Source organism: Rhinopithecus bieti, unplaced genomic scaffold (genome assembly GCF_001698545.2).
Source record: "Rhinopithecus bieti isolate Rb0 unplaced genomic scaffold, ASM169854v2 scaffold_71387, whole genome shotgun sequence".
NCBI lineage: Eukaryota > Metazoa > Chordata > Mammalia > Primates > Cercopithecidae > Rhinopithecus > Rhinopithecus bieti.
In genome coordinates this window covers 369,252-394,365 of record NW_016826726.1, presented here as the reverse complement: position 1 = coordinate 394,365, position 25,114 = coordinate 369,252, and the positions used below count along the sequence as shown (strand labels likewise).

Sequence of the window (25,114 nt, the reverse complement as noted above, 5' to 3'; positions counted from 1 at the left end):
AGAGACAGAGTCACAGGGACAGATCACAGGTGTGATCTCGGCTCACTGCAACCTCCGTCTCCCGGGTTCAAGTGGTTCTCCTGCCTCAGCCTGCCCAGTAGCTGGGATTACAGGCCGACACCACCACACATGGCTAATTTTTGTATTTTTAGTAGAGACAGGGTTTCACCATGTTGGCCAGGCTGGTCTCGAACTCCTGACCTCAAGTGATCTGCCCGCCTTGGCCTCCCAAAGTGCTGAGGTTACAGGCGTGAGCCACCATGACTGGCTTTTTTTTTTTTTTTTTTTTTTTTTTTTTTTTTTTTTTTTTGCGACAAGTCACAGCTCACTGCAGCCTTGGCCTCCTGGGATCAAGCGATCCTCCAGCCTTGGTCTCCCAAAGTGCTGGGGTTATACCTGAGGGCCACTGTGCCTGGCTAGAGAGGCCTTCCAAAAAGGAGGACCCAGGGCAAGGCCCATCTATTCCAGGTCTGAGGGCAGTACCATCCAACTCTTTAACAGAGGAATTCCTATGTCAAATGTAAGCCCTCTGCAAAAACCTGCTCTGCCCTTCACCCAATGTCTACCAAGTGTGACTGCTGGGCAGGTGCTGAGGGCTTCAGACACCAAAGAGGCCAACAAGCCCATAGGCCCATCATTTCCAATTGAGATGAAGCAACGATAGCCTGGAATAGAGCTCTCAGAGTCAGTAACGGGGGCACATCCTCAGGAAAAGGCAAGGGCTCACAAGAGGGTGGGATTTAGGTGCAGTTGCTGTGCCTCAGTTTCCCCTGCTGTAAAATGGGGTCATCCTGGAAATACTAGTCCAAAACTTAGGTAAGTCCCTTCCCTTTTCTGGGCCTGGGCCTCGGTCTTCCTGTCTGCCATGGAGCAGAAAGGTTGGTGAGGTTTCTAAGCCCCCGGCCCCCACAGGCCCTGTACGTGGGAGTCCCAAGACTTGGTCTGGCCTGAGCCTGGTGTGCTGAGGATTGGCAAAGAGTCAGTGTGGCTGGAGCAGAGCAAGTGAGGACAAGGGTTGTGGAGGGAGGGCTCTCGGAGGGGCTGGGTCAGGTCATAGCACAAAAGCTCTGGCTGACATCAAGCATGGAGGGCAGAATAATGGTCCCCAAATATGCCCACGACCCTGTCAAAAGGAACTTGGCAGGTGTGGTTATTTTGCAAATGTGATTAAGGATCTTGAGACGGTGAGACTATCATGAATTATCTGGATGGGCACAAGCTAATCACACGGTTCCTGTAAGAAACAGGCATGGGCTGGGCATGGTGGTTCACACCTGTAATCCCAGCACTTTCAGAGGCCAAGGTAGGTGGATCACTTGAGATTGGGAGTTTGAGACCACCCTGGCCAACACAGTGAAACCCCGTCTCTATTAAAAATACAAAAACTTAGCTGGGTGTGGTGGCATGTGCTTGTAATGCCAACTACTTGGGAGGCTGAGGCTGCTGGAGAATCACTTGAATCTAGCAGGCAGAGTTTGCAGTGAGCTGAGGTCGTGCCACTGCACTCCAGCCTGGGTGACAGAATGAGACTCTGTCTCAAAAAAAAAAAAAAGAAAAGAAAAGAAAAGAAACAGGCATGGGCCAGGCATGGTGGATCACACCTTTACGTAATCCCAGCACTTTTGGAGGCCAAGGCGGGGCAGATCACTTGAAGTCAGGAGTTTGAGACCAGCCTGGCCAACGTCGTGAAACCCCGTCTCTACTAAAAATACAAAAATTACTGGGCGTGGTGGCGTGTGCCTGTAATCCCAGCTACTTGGGAGGCTGAGACAGGAAAATCACTTGAACCTGGAGGTGGAGTTTGCAGTGAGCCAAGATTGTGTCATTGCACTCCATCCTGGGCAACAGAGTGAGACTCTGTCTCAAAAATAAATACATAAATAAATAAACAGGCAGGAAGGTCAGAGTCAGAGGAGATGTGCTGACAGAAGCAGAGATCAGAGTGATGCGGAGACATGAGCCAAGGAATGCAGGCAGGCTTCAGAAGCTGGCAGAGGTGGCTGGGCATGGTGGCTTACACCTGTAATCCCAGCATTTTGGGAGGCCAAGGCAGGAGGATTGCTTGAGGCCAGGAGTTTGAGACCAGCTTGGGCAACAAAGTGAGACTGTGTCTCAAAAAAAGTGATGGATTCTCCCCTAGAACTTCCAGAGAGAATGCAGCTCTGCAATCCGTTTTAGACTGTGACCACTAGAACATCCTATGATTCAAAGTGCACCAGTCTGGGAATCAGACAGCACAAAGTCACACAGAACCAGGCCTGGAACCCAGGTCTTCTTGACTCTTAATGCAGGCCCCACCAGCCCACTGGCCCTGCTGAACTGGAGGAGGTGCAAAGAAAGGGGACAATGTGGGGGGCTGGATCCACCAGCTGAGGGGCAGAGGGTGAGGAGGATGGGACAGTACCAGGTGCGGCCTCAGCAAAGAGTGGATGTCCATCCGGCCCGGCATGGCCCAGTCTCCACCAGCTTCTCCAGCCTTGTCCCCATCTCTTGCTGTCTATCTGCTAGCCAAGCTCACACCCTTCAGGACTTCTTCATAGCTCTCACTGCTCTGGGAAACTCTCACATGTTTACTTGTTTTCTAGTTTCTTGTCCATCTTCCCCTAGATCTGTGCTGTCCAATATGGTAGCCACTGGGCCACAGAGCACTTGACATGCAGCTAGTGCAACTGGGAAACTGAATTTTTAATATTTTAAAAAGTTTAGGCCAGGCGCAGTGGCTCACGCCTGTAATCCCAGCACTTTGGGAGGCCGAGGCAGACGGATCACAAGGTCAAGAGATCGAGACCATCCCGGCTAACATAGTGAAACCCATTCTCTACTAAAAATACAAAAAAATTAGCTGGGCATGGTGGCGGGCGCCTGTAGTCCCAGCTACTCGGGAGGCTGAGGCAGGACAATGGCTTGAACCCAGGAGGCAGAGGTTGCAGTGTGCTGAGATCGCACCACTGCAAATCCAGCCTGGCGACAGAGCAAGACTCCATCTCAAAAAAAAAAAAAAGTTTAATTAATTTAAATAGCACATGTGGCAAGTGACTGCCAGGTTGACAGTACAGTCCTAGAGGTTCAACCCTCCCCTTAGAAGGTGCCTCCCTCCCTTATCCCTGCTAAAGCTGGGTTCAGCACTCTCTCTTATTCTAATACCTTTTCCATCTTTTTGAGTTGTAAGTTTAGTTCATTTGTTTTCTGATCTCCTTATACTCTAATAAATGTGTCATAGAAAAGCTATATATTTTCCCGAGTATGGATTTTATTTTTCCAGTTTTTTTCTCTTTTTATTTTTTAATTTATTTTATTATATTTTTTGAGATGGAGTCTCACTCTGTCGCCCAGGCTGGGTGGAATGGCGTGATCTTGGCTCACTGCAAGCTCCGCCTCCCGGGTTCATGCCATTCTCCTGCCTCAGCCTCCCAAGTAGCTGGGACTACAGGCGCCCGCCACCATGCCCAGCTAATTTTTTGTATTTTTAGTAGAGATGGGGTTTTACCATCTTAACCAGGATGGTCTCGATCTCCTGACCTCGTGACCCGCCTGCCTTGGCCTCCCAAAGTGCTGAGATTACAGGCGTGAGCCACTGCGCCTGGCCTTATTTTTATTTTTTGACACAGAGTCTCGCTCTTGTCGCCCAGGCTGGAGTGCAATGGGGCGGTCTCAGCTCACTGCAACCTCTGCCTCCTGGGTTCCAGTGATTCTCGTGCCTCAGCCTTCCTAGTAGCTGGGATTACAGGTATGCAACACCACACCTGGCTAATTTTTGTATTTGTAGTAGCGACAGGTTTTCACCATGTTGACCAGGCTGGTCTCGAACTCCTGACTTCCTGTGATCCACCCACCTTGGCCTCCCAAAATGCTGGGATAACAGGCGTAAGCCACCGTGCCCATCCTTTTGTCCTTTTTTTTTTTTTTTTTTTTGAGACAGAGTCTCACTGCATTGCCCAGGCTGGAGTGCAGTGGCGTGATCTTGGCTCACTGCAAGCTCCGCCTCCTGGGTTCCCGCCATTCTCCTGCCTCAGCCTCCTAAGTAGCTGGGACTACAGGCACCCGCCACCACACCCGGCTAATTTTTTTTATTTTTAGTAGAGACGGGGTTTCACCGTGTTAGCCAGGATGGTCTCGATCTCCTGACCTCGTGACCCGCCTGCCTCGGCCTCCCAAAGTGCTGGGATTACAGGCTTGAGCCACCGCGCCCGGCCCTTTTGTCCTTTTTAAAAAAAAAATGAGGAGAAATTAATGAAACATAAAATTAGTCATTTTAAAGTGTACAATTTAGTGACATTTAGTAAATTCACAATGCTGTGTAATCACTACCTCCATCTAGTTCTGAAATATTTCCTTTCTTTTTTCCTTTCCTTTCTCCTTTCTCCTTTCTCTCTCTCCTCTCCTTTCCTCTCTCTCTTTTTTCTTTTGATGGAGTCTCACTCTGTCACCCAGGTTGGAGTGCAGCGGCGTGGTCTCAGTTCACTGCAACCTCTGCCTCCTGGGTTCAACCAATTCTCCTGCCTCAGCCTCCCGAGTAGCTGGGACTACAGGTTCATGCCACCACATCCAGCTAATTTTTGTAGTTTTTAGTAGAGATGGGGTTTCAGTATGTTGGCCAGGCTGGTCTCTAACTCCTGACTTCGTGACCCACCCGCCTCTGCCTCCCAAAGTGTTGGGATTACAGGCATGAGCCACTGCACCCAGTCTCTTTCTTTCGAGACAGGGTCTTGTTCTGTTGCCCAGGCTGGAGTGCAGTGGTGTGATCATGGCTCACCGCAGCTTTGACCTCCTGGGCTCAAGTGTCCTCCCACCTCAGCTTCTTGAGTAGCTGAGACAACAGGTACATGCCCAGCTAATTAGAAAAAACTTATTTTTTTTTTTTTGGTACAGACAGGAGTCTCACTATGTTGCCCAGGCTGGTCTGGAACTCCTGGGCTCAAGCAGTGCTCCTGCCTCAGCCTCCCACAGTGTTGGGATTACAGGTGTGAGCCACTATGCCCAGCCCTGAAACATTTTCATAACCCCAAAAGCAAACCCCATCCTCAATAAGCAGTCATTCCCTATTTTCCCCTCTTCCCAGCTTCTGACAACCACAGTCTGTATCTATACATACTGTATCTGTACCATCTGTATCTATAAATTTTCCTATTTCCCATAGGTTTTACTTTTATTGTAGTAAAATACATGTAACATAAAATTTGCCATTTGAACCATCTTTAAGTGTGCAATTCAGTGGCATTATGGACACTCACAATGTTGTGTAACCATCACCACGATCTATTTCCAAAACCTTTCCATCACCCCAAACAGAAACTCTGTACCCATTAAGCAAAAACTTCTTTTCTCCTCCTTCTCCTAGCCCCTGGTAATTTCTTTTATTTTCTTTTCTTTATTTTTTTTTTGAGACAGTCTCAGAGTCTCACTCTGTCACCCAGGCTGGAGTGCAGTGGTGCTCTTGGCTCACTGCAACCTCTGCCTCCTGGGTTCAAGCAATTCTCATGCCTCAGCCTCCCAAGTAGCTGGGATTAGAGGCGCATGCCACCATACCCAGCTAATTTTTGTATTTTTAGTAGAGAATGCGTTTCACCATGTTAGCCAGGCTGGTCTCAAACTCTTGACTTCAAGTGAAATGCCTGCCTTGGCCTCCCAAAGTGCTGGGATTACAGGCGTTAGCCCCATGCCTGGCGGCCCCTGGTAATATATAACCTACTTTCTGTCTCTCTGAATTTGCCTATGCTAAATATTCCCAATATGTGGAACCATATAACATCTGTCATTTTGTGTCTGACCTATTTCATGTAGCATAATGTTTGTTTTCTAAGTTCACCCATGTTGTAGCGTGTGTCAGAACTTCATTCTGTTTTATGGCTGGACACTTCGATTGTTTCTACCTTTTGGCTATTGTGAATAATATTGCTACAAACAATGGCATCCAAGTATCTGTTTCAGTCTCTGTTTTCAATTCTTTTCAATTCTTTTGGGTTAATATCCAAGCGGAATTGCTGGATCACATAGTAATTCTATGTTTAACTTTTTTTTTTTTTTTTTTTTTTTTGAGATGGAGTCTTGCTCTTGTCGCTCAGGCTGGAGTGCAAAGGCACGATCTTGGCTCACTGCAACCTCTGCCTCCTGGGTTCAAGCCATTCTTCTGCCTCAGCAACCCGAGTAGCTGGGATTACAGGTGCCCATCACTGCACCCGGCTATTTTTTGTATTTTTAGTAGAGACGGGGTTTCGCCATTTGGCCAGGCTATTCTTGAACGCCTGACCTCGTCATCCGCCCGCTTCAGCCTCCCAAAGTGCTGGGATTACAGGCGTGAGCCACTGTGCCCGGCCTCTATGTTTAACTTTTTGCGGTACCACCAAACTGTTTTCCATAGCAGCTGCACCATGTGATGTTCCCACCAGCAACGTACAGGGGTTCCAATTTTCCCAGATCTTGCCAGAACTTATTTCCTTTTTAAAAAAATTATAGTCATCCTAGTAGGTGTGAACTGGTATCTCATTGTGGCTTTGATTTGCATTTTCCCGATGACTAACGATGTTGAGCATCTTTTCATGTGCTTATTGGCTGTTTGTATATCTCCTTTGGTGAAATGTCTATTTAAGTCCTTTGCCCATTTTATAATTGGGTTGTTTGTCATTTTTGTTGTTGAGCTCTAGGAATTCTTTATATATACTCTAGATATTGAACCCTTAGCAGATATATGGTTTGTAAATATTTTCTCCCATTCTGTCCCTGTGGGGTTTCAGTAGTTTTTTTCTCCTCTTCCAGGACTGGCCACTTTCTCACTCTTTCCTTCCTCATTAGCACTGATGGCCTCCCTTCCTCCAGCATCCCCTGGCCTGTGAGCGCCATAAAGAAAAGGAGTGTAAGGCCAGGCACAGTGGCTCACGCCTGTAATCCCAGCACTTTGGGAGGCTGAGGCGGGTGGATTACTTGAGGTCAGGAGTTCGAGACCACCCTGGCCAATATGGCGAAACCCCATCTCTACTAAAAATACAACAGTTAGCCAGACGTGGTGGCTTGCACCTGTAATCCCAACCACTTGGGAGGCAGAGGCAGGAGAATTGCTTGAATCTGGGAGGTGGAGGCTGCAGTGAACTGAGATTGTGTCACTGCACTCCAGCCTGAGTGACAGAGCAAGACTCTCTCAAAAACAAACAAACAAACAAACAAACAAAACAAACAAAAAAACAGGAGTCCATGTGCCCATAACTTTCCTGAGAGCAGAGGCTAGTTCTCATCTGGGGCAGAGGAATGAGAATGGCTCTGGAGATGGATGTGCAGTGGATGCTGTGATGGCCACCCAGGATCCCCCTGCACTGAGGCACTCACGACCGCAGCTGCCAAGAGCATTGGCTGCTGACAATTTAGAGCTAAGTTCCCACTAGGAGCTGTTCTCAGCCATAGGGAGGTGCCTCACCCAAGATGCCAGACTTGGATCTCTAACTGCCTCCTTGACATCTTGCCCTGGAAGTCTGACAGGTCCAAGATACAGCACTCATTCTCCCACCCACCCTGACCTGCTCCACCCACAGTCTGTCCTTACACTCCTTCCCAGGGGCACCCTGCATCCAATAACTGGTCAATGTTTGGGTACCAAGGTGTGGCTCCCTTGCCCCAATACAGAACAACCCTAAAGGGCCATCCCAGTTCCAGAGCTCTCCATGGGATTCACTGAGGCCTCTGTTGTGCTGTATCGAGGTTCGACTCTTCCCTCTGCCCAATCCTGTCCCCTTCACCTGTCACAGGTGTTCCGAAATGATTTCCCAGGAAACTTCTGCATGCAAACCTGTCTGTTTCCTGGGAAGCTAACCTGAGATAGGACAGAACTGGATTCTACTCCTTCCCCTCCTCACTGCAGGACACTTGGTGATTCAGTCATTCCTCCTGAGCCTCAGTTTCCTGTTCTATAACATGGGGATAATGATCCTTTTTCTTTTTTTTCTTTTTCTTTTTGAGACAGAGTCTTACTCTGTCGCTCAGGCTGGAGTACAGCGGCATGATCTTGGCTCACTGCAACTTCTGCCTCCCGGGTTCAAGCAATTCTCCCTGCCTCAGCCTCCCGAGTAGCTGGGATTACAGGTGAGCGCCACCACGTCCAGTTAATTTTTGTATTTTTAGTAGAGACAGAGTTTCCCCATATTGGCCAGGCTGGTCTCAAACTCCTGACCTCAGATGATCCGCCCGCCTCGGCCTCCCAAAGTGCTGGGATTACAGGCGTGAGCCACTGTGCCTGGCCATGATCCTTACTTTTAAAAATTATAATAAGGTTGAACTGTGATGTCATATAGAAAGCCTCTGGCATTTCGATGCCCAATCAGTATCAGTCACACCCCGTTCCCCTCCTCACCTCACTGTACTATGCTTCTTGGGGACAGGCCAAAGCTTCCAGGTGAGGAATGGTGCACAGCATGGTGGAAACTGCATGTAGTTGGACCTGTATTCAAATACTATCTTTTTTTTTTTTTTTTTTTTTTTTTTTTTTTGAGACAGAGTCTTGCTCTGTCACCCAGGCTAGAGTTCAGTAGTGTGATCTTGGCTCACTGCAACCCCTGCCCCCCAAGTTCAAGCAATTCTCCTGGCTCAGCCTCCCGAATAGCTGGGATTACAGGTGCCTGCCACCACGCCTGGCTAATTTTTGTATTTTTGGTAAAGATGGGGTTTCACCGTTGGCCAGGCTGGTCTTGAACTCCTGACCTCAAGTGATCCGCCTGCCTCAGCCTCCCAAAGTGCTGGGATTACAGGCATGAGTCACTGCGCCTAGCCCCTTGGATTTAAATTCAAACCCTGCTATTTATTTGCTGTGACCTTGAACTGGTCCCTTCCTCCTTCTGTGCCTTGGTTTCCTCCTCTAGGCAATGGGGGGTTTGAATGAGGACAGTCTGAGCGTCTGGTCACCCTGACTCCTCTGAGCTCCCTTGGTCAGGGTTCCTGGCCCACTGGGTGCCAGGCCCTCAGCCACCCAACACCCAGGGTGGCAGGATCCTCACCTTGGGGAGGTCTTAAAATAGGCAGGCCTTGACCTTTCAGGGGGAAGCAGCTGGCTGCCTCGAGCTGCCTTTTTCAATGAGCTATACTTAGGCCCATCTGAGTGCCCATAATTACTGCTCATTAATATAAGCTTCATTACCTTCATGGAAACGCGGAGGGCCCAGCACAGCTGCTGCCTCCCTGGGAACCTCCCTGCTCCATGGTGCCTCTGTGTCTGCAGCCACCACCCCCACATGCCGGAGTGGGACGTCCCTGCCCTACCTCACCTCATCGTGGTGCCAGAGTGGGCCTGTGAGCATGGGAGAGCTAATTAGGGATAAGGCCAGGAACAGAACCCAGCATGGCTCTTTCTGACACAAAATTCACCCGACTGCATCATTCCCTTAAGCCAGAACCTTCTGTGAATCCTTCTTCCCACCTCAGTCCAAACTGCTTGGTGTGGCAATCAAGTCTCTCACTGATCTAACCCTAAACCCTTTTTCAGACATTACCAATCCCATTTCCTTTCTTCACAGCCCTTCCCTTTAACCAGCCCAGATCCCTTACAATTCCCCACTCATATCTTGCATATTTGCTACTACCAGAAAGCCTACTTCTGTCTAAGGTTGCATTAACAGAGGTAGAGAGTCTAAGTGAAGGGAGGGGTAGTCCTGCTCAATGCTGAGTTGGATGATGAAGGCTTAGAAATGAAGTGAGGTGGAATGGCCAAACATTCTGGGGGTGCACATAGCAGTCCATGGAGGACACATTCCCTGCCTTAGACCTCTGAAGGGATGATGTGTGGAAGGGGAAGGATGGATTCTCTGGGTGCCTTCAGGGCCTTGCTGCTTCCTGGGGTGGGGTGAATGAAGGTAGAGAGTGGCTGGCTGTCTTGTACCATGGCTGAGTCTCTGGGCACCCTTCCCGTGCTCTTATCTCTCATACCTGCTCCGGCTCTTGCTGGCTTCTCTCCTCTGACATCTAAATGCTAGAGGACCCGGGTGCTCTTGGCCTTGCTCTAACACACCCTCTCCCCTGCTGATCTCATCCTGACGCGTGGCTTTAAACACCACCTATCTGACAACTCCTGAATTTACATCTTCCGCCCAATCTCTGTCTCAGACGCCAGACTCGGATCTCTAACTGCCTCCTTGACATCTTGCCCTGGATGTCTGACAGGTCCAAGATAGAACACTGGATCTCTCACCCGCCCTGACCTGCTCCGCCCACAGTCTGCCCCGATTCTACTCATGACAACATCACCCTCCTGCTTGTTCAGGTCAGAAACCAGAAAGTACCCTTGACTCCTCTTTCGCTACTCCTGCATCCCATTCAGCAGCACATACTTTAAAAACAAGTCTCCCTTCCACATCTCCCCGGAGTTCCTCCACTCCACCTCCACAGCCCTGCCCCAGGCTGAGTCCCCACTGTCTTTCACTCAGATGACTGCTGTTCAGATCCTTTCAAAGACTCCCATGGCCCTTGGACTAAAACCTTTTTTTTTTTTTTTTTTTTTTTTGAGGCAGAGTTTTGCTCTGTCGCCAAGGCCAGAGTGCAGTTGTGTGATCTTGGCTCACTGCAACCTCTGCTTGCCAGTTTTAAGCGATTCTCCTGCCTCAGCCTCCCAAATAACTGGGATTAAAGGCACACGTCACTCAAGAGATCCTCTGGTCTCAGCCTCCTGGGTAGCTGGGACTACAGCTGTGCACCACCAGGCACAGCTACTACTTTTTTTTTTTTCCTCGAGACAGAGTTTTCACTCTTGTTGCCCAAGCTGGAGTGCAATGGAACAATCTTGGCTCACTGCAACCTCCATCTCCCGGGTTCAAGCGATTCTGCTGCCTCAGCCTCCAGAGTAGCTGGGATTACAGGCATGCAGCACCACGCCTGGCTAATTTTGTATTTTTAGTAGAGACTAGGTTTCTCCATGTTGGTTTGGCTGGTCTTGAACTCCCGACCTCAGGTGATCCTCCTGCCTCGGCCTCCCAAAGTGCTAGGATTACAGGCATGAGCCACCGCACCCAGCCTAATTTTTGTATTTTTTGTAGAGACAGGGTTTCCCCATGTTGCCCAGGCCAGTCTTGAACTCCTGGGCTCAGGTGATCCTCCCGCCTTGGCCTCTAAAAGTGCTGGGATTACAGGTGTGGGCCACTGTGCCTGGCCTAAAAACCAGTCTGCTTCTGGCTTTCCCGACCTCATTTCCTGCCCTTCTTCCCTTGGGTCTTCATTCTGTCTTTCGGACATGGATGGTTTGCTCCTGCTTTTGCCCTGCCTGATCCAGCTGCCTGGAGTGCTCTTCCCTCCTGTGTCCACATAATGCCCCCCTCACTTCATTCAGGGCTTGGCTCACAGGCTACCTCCACTGAGAGGCGATCCCTGACCACACCGTCCAAAGCAGTTCCTCGCCTGCCAGCCCCTCTCTGCTGTCTCGGATGTATTCCTGAAGCAGCCTGGGATAGCAAGGACAGACTGTGTCTCTGCCACTACTGTGTCACCAGCATCCAGCATGGGGCCTGGATGTAGTAGGTGTTCATGAAGATTGTGTTGAATGAAAGAGTGATTGGAAGGCCTTGGGGATGCCAAGAAACGATGTAGAAAGTGAGGCAGCTACAGGGTAGTACGTTTTCCACTCAAGCCAGTCAGGCTAGTGGGGAGAGCTGTGTGTGATCCTTTATTAGTGCTTATTGTATACCAGGTGCTTCACATATGTGAGCCCATTTAATCCTCACTACAACTCCTTCTGCTGAGAATGCTGCATCCACCATGGCAGCCAGCCTCCAAGATACACCCCAGTGGTCCCCACCTCCTGGAGTCCCATCCTTGTGTACACCCCTCTCCCCCAACATAAGCAGGGTTGACTGGTGTCACCAATAGGATATTGTGGAGATGACTGAGTGTGACCTCTGAGGCTAGGTCAGGAAAGACACTGCAGCTTCTGCTTTGCTCCCTTGGAGAAGTTAGCCACCATGTTGTGAGGACACTCAAATAGTCCTAAGGAGAGGGCCATGTGGAAGGAACTAAGGCCTCCTACCAACAGCCAGCACTAACCTGCCAGCCCTGTGGGTGAGCCACCTTGGAAGGGGATCCTGCAGCCCCAGTTAAACGGCGGCAGCCCCAGCTGACAACTTGACTGCATCTCATGAAAGACCCTGAGCCATTACCCGATTCTTGACCCCCAGAAGCTCTGTGAGATGATACATATTTATTGTTGGAAACCATGGCCAAGGTTTGGGGTGATTTACCATGCAGAAATAGTTCCCTGAGGACCAAGTGCAGTGGCTCACACCTATAATCCCAGCACTTTGGGCTGAGCAAGAAGATCACTTGAGGCCAGGAGTTCAAAACCAGCCTGGGCAACAAAACGAAACCCCATCTCTACAAAAAATAAAGCATGAGAAAATTAGCTGGGTGTGGTGGCACACAGCTGTAGTCCCAGCTATTCAGGAGGCTGAGGTGAGAGGATTGCTTGAGTCTGGGAGGTGGAGACTACAGTGAGCCATGATTTTACCACTGCACTCCAGCCTAGGTGGCCAAAAAAAAAAAAAGAAAGAAAGAAAGAAAGAAAGAAAGAAATAGGTCACAAATCCACCCATGTTAGAGGAGGAGCAGCAGCTCAATAGCTAGTCACCTCTCTAGGCCCCATATCCAGGAGGGGGTGGCGCTGGGTATGAATCTGGGCCTGATCTCTGAGCCCACATCCCATGGCCCCGCCCACCAGGCTGAGTTGAGATTCCGGGATTCTTTCCATCTAAGACAGCTCCATAATCCTGATGCATTCAAGGTCTGAATTGTTTCCAGCCTAAGTCCGTGTCCATAGCAACTGTCTGAAAAGCATGACATTCAATCAACTAGTTGTTTGGTCAACAAGATAGCAGGCCATGGCTGCTGGGGATGTGTGAGCAACACTGCTCCCACCTCGGGTCCCTCCTCCACTTGAAGACAACCATTAGAAGTGAATTCCCGGGCCCATCCTGACAGTGAACTCTGAACACAGGGCCCAGGATGTGGATGCCACAGCTCCTCAGGGGCTCAGGGCTTGGTAGGGACAGAGCTGCTTACTTGGCCTCTCTGTGACCCCACCCCCATTGAAACCTGCCTAGCCTCAGCAGACACTCTGGGGGTCACAGGGGCTCCATACACAGCACTCATCTTTCTGTGGTAGATACCGAAAAGATAAGAAAACACAGACCTAAGAACTGAAGGCTTCTAGACCCTCAGAGCAAAGGGACTACAGAGGTGGAACCAGGGTTGTCCTTCAAAAACCTCAAATGGGCCGGGCGTGGGGGCTCACACCTGTAACCCCAGCACTTTGGGAGGTCAAGGTGGGTGAATCACTTGAGGTCAGGAATTCGAGATTAGCCTGGTCAACGTGGTGAAACCCTGTCTCTTCTAAAAATAAAAAATTAGTCAGGTGTGGCAGTGAGTGCCTGTAATCCCAGCTACTTGGGAGGCTGAGGCAGGAGAATTGCTAGAATGTGGGAGGTGGAGGGGGGTTACAGTGAGCCAAGATCTCACCATTGCACTCCAGCCTGGGCGACAAGAGCGAGACTGTCACACACGCGCACGTGCACACACACACACACACACACAACCAAATGAGGCCAGGCACGTTGGCTCATGCCTGTAATCCCAGCACTTTGGGAGGCCAAGGTGGCGGATCACCTGAGGTCAGCTCAGGTCAGTGACCTGAGGTCAGTTTGAGGCTAGCCTGGCCAACATGGTGAAACCTCTCTTCACTAAAAATACAAAAATTAGCCAGGCATGGTGGCAAGCACCTGTAATCCCAGCTACTCAGGAGGCTGAGGCAGGAGAATCGCTTGAACCTGGGAGGTGGAGGTTGCAGTGAGCTGAGATTGTGCCACTGCACTCCAGCCTGGGCGACAAGAGCAAAACCCCATCTCAAACAACAACAACAACAACAAAAACCAACAAAAACCCCACCAAACCTCAAATGGGATCGCTTCACCCAGTTCCCATAAAATGCTTCAAGGTCTACCCTCAACCTCAGGCAGAACTCCAGCCTCAGGCTGGGCATGGCAGCTCATGCTTGTAATCACAGCATTTTGGTAGACCAAGATGGGAGGATCACTTGAGCCCAGCAGTTTGAGATCTGTCTAGGCAGCATAGTGAGGCCTTGTCTCTCCAAAATATTAAAAAAAAAATTAGCCGGCCGGGCGCGATGGCTCAAGCCTGTAATCCCAGCACTTTGGGAGGCCGAGATGGGCGGATCACGAGGTCAGGAGATCCAGACCATCCTGGCTAACATGGTGAAACCCCGTCTCTACTAAAAAAAAAAAAAAATACAAAAAAGCTAGTCGGGCGAGGTGGTGGGCACCTGTAGTCCCAGCTACTCGGGAGGCTGAGGCAGGAGAATGGCGTAAACCCGGGAGGCGGAGCTCGCAGTGAGCTAAGATCCGGCCACTGCACTCCAGCCTGGGCAACAGAGCGAGACTCCATCTAAAAAAAAAAAAAAAAAAAAATTAGCCAGGTGTAGAGGTGTATACCTGTAGTCCTAGTGACTTGGGAGGCTGTGACGGGAAGATTGCTTGAGCCTGGAGGTTGAGGCTGCAGTGAGCTGTGATTTTGCCACTGTGCTCCAGCCTGGGCAACAGAGTGAGACCCTATCTCAAAAACAAACAAAACAAAACAAAACAAAACAAAACAACCCAATACTCCAGCCTGCTCAGCCCTCCCCAGCCATGCCAGTCTCCTCCTTAGTTACTTCCCTAGCACTCCCAGCTCTTGCCTGCCATGGGGCCTTTGCCCATGCTGTTCCATCCACCTGTTCCATCCACCTGTCAACACTTCACATATTCGGCTACTTCTATTGATTTAGATCCCTGATTAAACGTCACTTCCTCAGAGGCCTCCCCAGACTCCTGTGTCTAGAAGGCACCTCCCTCCCGCTGCGGTCTCTTGACACCCTTCCTGATTGCTTTCCAGACCTGTATCGGGGTCTCTCGTTATCCTGCTTGGCTCCTCACATTCTTGATTAGTGCCTCCTGCACTCTGTGGGCTCCAAGAGGGGAGGGACTGCACCTGTTTCATTTTCCACTCTATCCCTGGTGCTAAGCATGGAGTTGGCACCTAGTAGGTGCATAATAAACACTTGTTCAATGAATGAGTTAGTCAGACGGACAGAGCCTCAAAGGGAGGGGAGCTAGAGAGCTGCAGCTGCCCGATGGGAGAGAAGGGAGTTGATGGCTAGGCCTCACCACACCTCTTTTTTTGCTTCTTCTCCATGTCTGAATCCCACACAGGCTGGGTTGGTGTTTCTGTTCCTGAGAACCTTCCTAAAAACACTCTGTCCTTAGCCAAGTCTTTCCCTGCTTAATATCCTTGAAGCTCAGAGAAGACACGCCCTGCTCCAAGAAATCTTCCCTGACCTTGAAAGTGGTGGGTAAGGCCTCATCGGGGCTCCCCCTGATGGGAGTTCCCGCATGAGGAGTCACGGATTAACCTAAGTATCCCCCTGAGCCAGAAGCAATGACTCTGTAGAGAGCTGGCCCTCTGTACATGGTGGTGCATGGAGAGGGTGACAGACATCCTGGTTTGCCCAGGTTCAACCAACTGTCCCAGAATCCCTGACGGTTAGTGCCGTTTCATTCTCAAAAACGTCAAGTTTTAGGCCAGGCATGGTGGCTCACGCCTGTAATCCCAGCACTTTGGGAGGCCAAGGCAGGCGGGTCACTTGAGGTCAGGAGCTCAAGACGAGCCTGGCCAACATGGTGAAACCCCATCTGTACTAAAAATACAAAAATTATCCAGGTACAGTGGCACATACCTGTAATCCCAGCTAGTCGGGAGGCTGAGGCAGGAGAATTGCTTGAACCCAGGAGGTGGAGGTTGCAGTGAGCCAAGATCATGCCATTGCACTCCAGCCTGGGTGACAAAGCGAGACTCTATCTCCAAAAATAATAAATAAATAAATAAAAATAAATAAAAGTCATGGCTTAACGAATTATATGCTCATCAGCAGAGGAAGACAGGTCTGTGGGTGATGCGAAGCACATGAGTCTGGTCTGAGCTTCTTCCCTGGACTCCCAAGCCAAGACCCTTTCAACCCTTGGGGAATCAGGTTCCCCCACCCTCACCTAGTAAAAGTCTGAGTTGAGGGGATGAGAGGGTGATCTTGATGATGATCATGACTGGCCCCTCCCCTCCATCTCCAGGCCTCACCTGGAGACCACCACTTGAGATTCCAGGCTTCACTGCTGCTCCATGTGTTGGCCACAGGGAGGTTGAGTACAACCCCGCCCCTGCAGATAGTGTATGTGTGCGTGTGGCATGGAGGCTGGGAATGTGGCTCTGGAGCCAGCCTCCTCGAGTTTGAATGCTGGTGCTGACATTTACTTGCTGTGTGACCTTGAGCCACTTACCTCACCTCCCTGAGCCCCAGTGTCCCCAAAGGGTTGTTGGGAGAGATCAGTGCGTTTACACAGACAGATGGCTCTCAGCACAGTGGCTGGCATACAGCAAATACCCAAGTATTGCTGTTACTATCCCTAACAATGAGACCCACCTACACAAGGAGGTCAGGGTGCTAGAGGAAGGGTGGGCTCTAGAGCCAGACAGGACTGGGCACCGTCTCTGTTTAGCCATCTAGAAGTTCAGAGAGGGACTGAGATTTGGCCCAGTCACAGCATACTGGTGGCAGCTGCAATTTGTACCCAGACCTCTGGACTCCTAGGCCAGTGCTCTCTGGAGGTTTCTGGAGTTTGTTTTGTTTGTTTTTGTTTTTGTTTTTTGAGACAGAGTCTCACTGTGTCACCCAGGCTGGAATGCAGTGGCACAACCTTGGCTCACTACAACCTCCGCCTCCAGGTTCAAGTGATCTTCGTGCCTCGGCCTCCTGGGTAGCTGGGATTACAGGCATGTGCCATCACGCCTGGTTAATTTTTGTATTTTTAGTAGAGATGGGGTTTCACCATGTTGGCCAGGCTGGTCTCGAACTCGTGACCTCAGGTGATCCACCTGCCTTGGCCTCTCAAAGTACTGGGATTACAGGCATGAGCCACTGTGCCTAGCCCTCTCTGGAGGTTTTGAACGAACAAAGGTTGGGTATGTTCTGTGCTGTGAGCTCTTTCTGCATGGCCCTCATCCCTCCTTGTATTCCCAGAGCACAACTGTCTAGACCTGCTCTAGACATATGATTAAACTTAGATATAATTAAATTTAAAATTTCAGCTGCATTTGTCACATTTCAAGTGCTCAGTGGCCACAAATGGCTAGTGGCCACCCTGTGGACAGTGCAGATGTAAACCATTGCAATCAGCACAGACAGTTCTCCATAGGCAGCACTGGCCTAGAACTTGATTACTGCATGCCAGTGTTTCCCATGAGGCTTACATGGAACTGGATGGGGATAGGAACAGGGCCTCTGCCCTCTGGAGCCCCCATGGAATACTCTCTAAAGCCTATGAGTTATGGGATGTCACTCAGCACCAAACCTGTCATGTCTGGTCCAACTCTCTCATGCTCCACTTTGCTAACTGGGCTCAGGCAGGGGCTGACACTTGCCCAAGGTCACACAGCAGGTGGAGGCTGCCGAGGGCTCAGTTCTCCTGACTCTGAGCTTTCTGTACACTCAAGCTGGAGAATCAGCAGCCTGGCCATGCTTGGCAGAAGTGCTAGTCAACAGAAACAACTTTTTGCTGATGAATAAATACCAAAAAACACCCTGGGATGGACATTCCTGGGGCCTTGCAGAAGAGCTGGTGGGGGACAGCTGGCCACAGCCGCAGGGTGAGCACCCATCAGCCCTAGAGACGGCTCTCCAGGTCACCACAACTATAGGCCTGGGAAGGGGGTCAGCGCAGGCATTCATCTTTCCCCCTTCCCATTCCAGCAGGGTCCGGATAGACCACGATCACCCCCTTGGCTGCCGTTTTCAAGCAGTGTTTGTTGTTGCACTTGTGAGGGCTGGGACCCCAGTCCTGGCTACCTCACCTTGTGACCTCAGGCAAGTCATTTTTTCATCTCAGTTTTCTTCATTTGAAGCTGGAGCTGACTATCCTAACAGCGTGGGGCTCTCGTGAGGGGCAAATGGGACCAGCTGGATGGGAAAGCGCTTGTAAACCAGGCATCCCTAAAGGCGGAAGAGAACAGGTTTGGACCCTACCTGACTTGGATACAAATCTCACTCCACCTCTTCCCCGTGTTGTATTTCCATACAATGGAATATAATTCTGCCATAAGAAGGAATGAAGTTCTGATCCACGCCTCAGCAGGAATGAATCTCAAAAACATGCTCACTGAAAGAAGCCAGATGCAAAGGCCACATAAGATAGGACTTACTTTATATGAAATGTCCAGAATAGGCCAGTCACGGTGGCTCATGCCTGTAATCCCAGCACTTTGGGAGGCCAAGGAGGGTGGATCACAAGGTCAGGAGCTCAAGACCACCCTGGCTAACACGGTGAAACCCTGTCTCTACTAAAAATGCAAACAATTAGCCAGGCGTGGTGGGTGGGCGCTTGTAGTCCCAGCTACTTGGGAGGCTGAGGCAGGAGAATCACTTGAACTCAGGAGGTGGAGGTTGCAGTGAGCTGAGATCGTGCCACTGCACTCCAACCTGGGCAACACAGCAAGACTGTCTCAAAAAAAAAAAAAAAAAACAAAAAGTCCAGAACAGGCAAATCGATAGGAACAAAAAGTGGATTAGTAATTGCCAAGGGCTGGGAGGTCAGAGGAATGGGGAGTGACTACTTAATGGGTACAAGGTCTCTGTTAGGGGTGATAAAAGAGTTCTGGAATAAGGCTGGGCGCACTGGCTCATGACTGTAATCCCAGAAATTTGGGAGCCCAAGGTGGGTAGATCATCTGAGGTGGGGAGTTTGAGACCATCCTGGTCAACATGGCGAAACCCTGTCTCTTGTGAATGAAGATCTTTTCAGAGCTTACTGATCAGGTGCTTCCTACATACACCTAAGCACTTTGTTTGGATGATGTTTTGAATCCTCAAATCAGCCCTATGAAGGAGGTTTCATTGTTGGTCCCATTTTATAGAGAGAGAACAGAGGCACAGAGAGAAATGATTTGTACAAGGTCACGCAGGTGTCAGAGCTGGGATTTGAACCCAGTCAATTTGGCTCCAGAGCCCATGCCATCAATGAGCTTCCTGTGCTGCTTCTCAGCTCTCAGGAGACAATGTTCAGTTGGCCACCACCTCACAGAACCCTGAGCTTGGGCCATGCTTAGGGGACATAGCCTCTAACTGTGGCCTCACCAAAACCTTCCTCCAACAGACAGGCTGGGAGATGACTCTCAGGGGAGGGCTGTGCCAAGGCTGTCCATGCTGTCCTGCCCTGCAGCCTCAGAGCTCTGACTGCGGGGCAGGCGGATTCTGGAGGCCACCTGCCTCGCCCTGTTTCTTTCTGGTCCCCACTGGGGAACCATCCTGGAAGGTCATGCTGGTAAACAGCAGAACAAAATGGTCAGAATGCAGCAATTGCCAGCACATTTAATTCAATTCTTCCAACAATTATGGAGCCTGCTCTGTGACTCAGATGGTCCCAGCCCTTAAAGAGCTTGTGGACAAGTGGAGGGAGGCAGAAATACACACAGAACTTGGACAATACATAAAGATAAATCCCAGAGTGTCGAAGCCAGGATGTGCAGTCCTGTGAAGAGAGAGATTAATACTCAGGGGGGCACCAGGAAGGGTCCCCAGAGGAGGCGGTATTTCTGCCAGATCTCTGAGGACAAGTAAGATTTCAACAGACAAAGGTGCAGGGAAGAGCGTTTTATAAAAAGGGATAAGTAGAGACAAAATCATGGCCAAAGGCGAGGGATTCAGGGAGCGCTGGGGACAGCAAACTGTCCATGTGATGGGTGTGGGCTTTGAGGGGGACAGGGAAGCAAATGCCTGGGCTCAGATCATGGAGGGCTTGATGCCCCCTGCCCCTCTAGGAACTCTGGATTTAAACTGTAGGCCATCAGCCATCAAAATAGAGGAGACCCCAAAGGGCATGGGTGCCAGCAATTCCACTTCTAGGAATTACCAACGGCCTTGCCTTCTGCATATGGGAAATGATGGGTGTGTGGGGCTTTTCCTGACATACTATTTGTATTAGCAAAGGCCTGAAAACATCCCAAAAGGCTGTCCATGAGGAGACCGGATACAAGATCACCCAGCACACTATGGAATGCTATGCAGCTGTCAAAAAGAATAAGGCGGCACTGAGTGTACTGACATGGAAAGCTCTCCAAAGGTACTGTGAAGTGAAAACAGCAAGGGGTAGAACAGGGTTAGGGCATCTGTCTTGATTTGGGTTCTCTGAGAAGCAGACCCTTAGATAAGAATTTGAATCTAAGGCCAGGAGCGGTGACTCACATCTGTAATCCTAGTACTTTGGGAGGCCGAGGTGAGTGGATCACCTGAGGTCATGAGTTTGAGACCAGCCTGGCCAACATAGTGAAACCCCATTTCTACTAAAAATACAAAAATTAGCTGGGCATGGTGGCGCATGCCTGTAGTCCCAGCTGCTTGGAGGGTGAGGCAGAATTGCTTGAACCCAGGAGGCGGAGGTTGCAGTGAGCTGAGATCATCCCACTGCATTCTAGCCTGGGCAACAGAACAAGACTCTGTCTCGAAAAACAAAACAAAACAAAAAAAGAATTTGAATCTATTTGGGAGGTGAACCCAGGAAGTACAGTGTAGGGGTAGGGACACAAGGAGAGCCAATGAAGGCTGCACAACCTCGCTGTGACACCCAGGCTCAACCCTGCTGGGAACTCTGCTGATATGGTTTGGATGTCTGTCCCCTCCAAATCTCATGTGGAATGGGGTTCCCTGTGTTGGAGGTGGGGTCTGGTGGCAGGTGTTTGGATCATGGGGGCGGATCCCTCAAGAATGGCTTAGCACTATTCCCGTGGTGATGAGTGAATTCTCACGTAGTTCACCAGAGATCTGGTTGTTTAAAAGGGCATGCACCTCCCCTATGCCCCACACTCCCTCTCTTGCCACGGCTTCACCTTCAGCCGTGATTGGAAGCTTCCTGAGGCCCTCAACAGAAGCAGATGCTGGAGCTATGCTTGTATAGCTTGTAGAACTGTGAGCCAATTAAAGCTCTTTTCTTTATACATTACTCAGCCTCAGATATTTCTTATAGTGATGCAAAATTGGACTATCACATCTACACTTCAGGCAGAACACATATCTCAGAGTTATCCCATGCAAGGGCAAGGGAGTTGGGGTCCGTATTCTCCACTTCCTTCTGCGATGGCTGAGGGCTGCCCCTAGGGAAATGAACACCCCAGCACTTCCACCCTCCCAATGCAGGCTGAAGGAAAGCCCTCAGCTGGAGAAATGCAGGTTTTTCCAGAAGGAAGTGGTTGGCATAAACCTAACTGAGCTTGAGGTGGTAGAGGCAGGGCACAGACAGCATCTGCTACAGCATGCGGATACCAATCCTCTAAGAGGGGGCAAAAGAATATTATTTGTATTTGCCTATCAGTGGAAGGGTATCCAAGAAACTAGGAACAGGAACAGGGTGGATGGAAGAAAGAGTAGGAGGAGGACTTTTTATTACATTTCTTTCTTTCTTTTTTTTTTGAGCCAGTCTTGCTCTGTTGCCCAGGCTGAAGTGCAGTGGTGTGATCTCGGCTCACTGCAACCTCTGCCTCCCGGGTTCAAGCAATTCTCCTGCCTCAGCCTCCCTAGTAGCTGGGATTACAGGTGCACATCACCATGCCCAGCTAATTTTTGTAATTTTTGTAGAGATGGGGTTTTGCCAGGCTGGTCTCAAACTCCTGACCTCAGGTGATCTGCCCGCCTCAGCCTCCCATAGGATTACAGGCATGAGCCACCGCACCAGGTCTATGTTTCTTTAGAGTTAAAAAAAAAAAGTCTTAAAAAATTTGTTTTATTATACTTTAAGTTCTGGGATACATGAAAAAAGTAAGTCTTTTAGGCTGTGCGTGGTGGCTCATGCCTGTCATCCCAGCTTTGGGAGGCTGAGGCAGGAGTTGGAGATTAAGAGTTCGAGGCCAGCCTGACCAACATGCCAAAACTCTGCCTCTACTAAGAATACAAAAAAATTAGCTGGGCATGGCTGCACATGCCTGTAATCTCAGCTATTTGGAAGACTGAGGCAGGAGAATCGCTTGAATCCGGGAGGTAGAGGTTGCAGTGAGCCAAGATGGCGCCACCACACTCTAGCCTGGGCATCAGAGTGAGACTGTCTCAAAAAAAAAAAAAAACCTTTTATTTGGCAATAGTTTTAGATTATTCTAGGTTACAGATAGTACAGAGAGTTCTTGTATAACCCTCACCTGGTTTCCTCTAATGTTAACATTTTACATAACAATAGTACATTTGTTGAAATTAACATTGGTACATTACTATTAACTAAACTCCAGACTTTATTCGGATTTCACCTTTCCATTAATGTCCTTTTTCTGTTTCAGGATCCAATCAAAGACATCACATTGCATTTAGTCATTAGAATTTTAATCATGTGAATATATTATCTATTGTAAAAATTTATTTTAAAATATAATAAGCTGCAGGCTCCTGGGAGTCCTAAGGTTTCCCAGCAGGCATGACCTGACTGGGGGTTACCAGATGGCACCTCAGTGCTACACGCCTGGGGAAAGGTGAGCCCAGGCTGTGCAAAGAGCACACAGGGGCTTCTTACTCTGAGGGTTCCCCCAGCACAGGCACTGGCTGGTCCCTCTTCCTGCAAAGGTAATGGCAGGATGAAACCTGTGGCAGATGCCTACTGCAAATGCTTGTGACTGCCTACAGGAACAAGCTCAGCTTGGACATGGGCCAAGCAGGAAATATCCGGGAGACGATGCCCGTGGAAGCAGCTCTCAACCAGTGACGGATGGGGAGCTGGTGGATAAACATCCCGCCTGCTTAGTCCTCGGGTGCATATAACTCTGCCTTGCGTATTCTGCTTGGTCCTCCAGGGGTCCCTAGTGGAGCTGAGCCCAGCTGTCAACAGGGATAACTGCCTGGATAACGATCCTTGCCCTTCTCCCTGTTCTTCCCTTTCTCATCCCCTACCATAGTTTCCGGGGATTATCTCCCAAACAAATTCCCCACAATCCTTGTCTCAGGGTCTCCAAGAAAACACAAACTAAGATAAAACCCAAGCCCCCTGGCCTGGCCCCTAAGTCTGACCTTGCCCAGATCCCCGTGTCTCCTTCCTCATCAGCTTCCCACCTGGAAACCACACACAAAGGGCCCTTCAGAGCTTCCAGAACACATTCTGATGTCCCAGACTTCCATGACTTTGCTGGGATTCAAACCCAGGCTGCCTAAGTCCAGAGACCATGCTCTTAACCACTGTCCACATCTTCCTGACTCCAACCACATCCTCCTTGACTAAAGGGCCTCCCTGGCTGCCCTGCCTCCTTGGCATTCAAGGCCTTTGGCAACCTGCCCCTGCCCACTTCTGCAGCAGCATCTCCAGCCCACGCCATTCACTCTTCCCAGGACACACTCCCTCCTGGCTGTCTGTGTGTTTCCTCCACCTTGGTTGGCCTTCTCCTCCCCCGGGTCTGCAGCAAGGCCCAGTGCACACACCACCTCCTCCAGAGGCCCTCCCTGACTTGCTCCTCAACTGACCATAGCCGGTTGCCATATCCTCTACCTGGAACGTTCTCCCTTTCCTTGATTGCCAAGGGAACTCCTATTCATCTCAGTGGCTGGGCCCAAATGCCCTTTCTTCTGACTCTTGGGGGGCACATGGTGCTCAAGTCACCCCTCTAGCAACTCTGGAGTCTTCTTTCCCACACTGTGAGCCACTGTGAGCCCCTCGAAGGCAAATGCATTTCTAAGTCATGACCATACGCCCAGCTCAGAGCCTGGTATACAGCAGGTGCTAAATAAAAGCCAGGTGAATGAATGGATGAACAATGTAGGAAGAAGTGAATGACCATTTAGAATCACATTTTAAAGGGGAACACCATTCCCTGAAGGTCAGCAGTACTCCAGCCCCGATGCAATCATGGCTTACTGCAGCTTTAAACTCTGGCCTCAAGCGGTCCCCCAATCTCAGCCTTCCAAGGAGCTGGGACTACAGGCATGTGCCACAACACCCTGCTAATTTTTTCACTTTTTGTAGAGACAGGGTTCTTGCTATGTTGCCCTGGCTGGTCTCAAACTCCTGGCCTCAAGTGATTCTCCCACCTCAACCTCCCAAAGGGCATTATTACTTCTGATTGAAAGATGAGGAAACTGAGGCTCTAGCTCCTCTGGTAAGTTGCAGAGCTAGGATACGAACCTGGATCTGTTGGACTCCTGCAGGCTTCCCACTGTCCCCCACACCCCGACTCCAGAAAACTGGGGCACAGATGTTGCTGACCGGTCCTCATTGGGCCCCTAACTCACTACATCATCTGAGGCTGGGCCCTGCTAATCTCTGGGCCTGTTTCCCTGTGTACGCAATGCGGGGGTTGGCTAGAAAGGGGGTCTTTTTTTTTTTTTGGGATGGAGTCTCGCTGTGTTGCCCAGGTACGATCTCGGCTCACTGCAAGCTCCGCCTCCCGGGTTCACACCATTCTCCTGCCTCAGCCTCCTGAGCAGCTGGACTACAGGCGCCCGCCACCACACCCAGCTAATTTTTTTTTTTTTTGTATTTTTAGTAGAGACGGGGTTTCACCATGTTAGCCAGAATGGTCTCGATCTCCTGACCTTGTGATCCACCCACCTCAGTCTCTCAAAGTGCTGAGATTACAGGCGTGAGCTACCATGCCCGGCCGAAAAGGGGTCTTTAAAATCTGTTACAGCTCACACAGTCTAGGATTCCAGGGTCTGCCAGCCCACTGCCTTGGGTGAAGGGGACTCGCCCTGTCCCTTTATCACTCAGGGATGGGAAGGGGGGTTGCGCACAGTACTTTGTGGTTACAAAGCTGTGTTCTAGCGTTGGGAGCCATCCAAGGTTCCAACATGGTCCCAAACATACTGCTATGAGCTGCACCTCCACTTTAAAGAGGGGCATCGACAACTGATCGGCCAGCCCCCTAGGGGTCCCCACAGGTGCTCCGTCACCCCTTCCCAGCCCTGTGACTAAGACATGCAGAGCGTCTGTGCCTTGCAGAGCAGACCCAGCACTGTGCCCAAGACACGCAGACCGTCTGTGCCTTGCAGAGCAGAGGTGACTCAGCCAGCAAGATTTCAAGAGTGACTTTTTTTTTTTTTTTTTTT

General features: G+C 50.1%; 1 protein-coding gene across 2 annotated transcripts in view; it reads right to left on the bottom strand.

The window, feature by feature from the left end:
- The window catches only part of DLGAP4 (DLG associated protein 4), a 174,404-nt gene that overhangs the window by 105,167 nt on the left and 44,123 nt on the right, over positions 1-25,114 (bottom strand). The gene's annotated exons all lie outside the window — the stretch shown is intronic.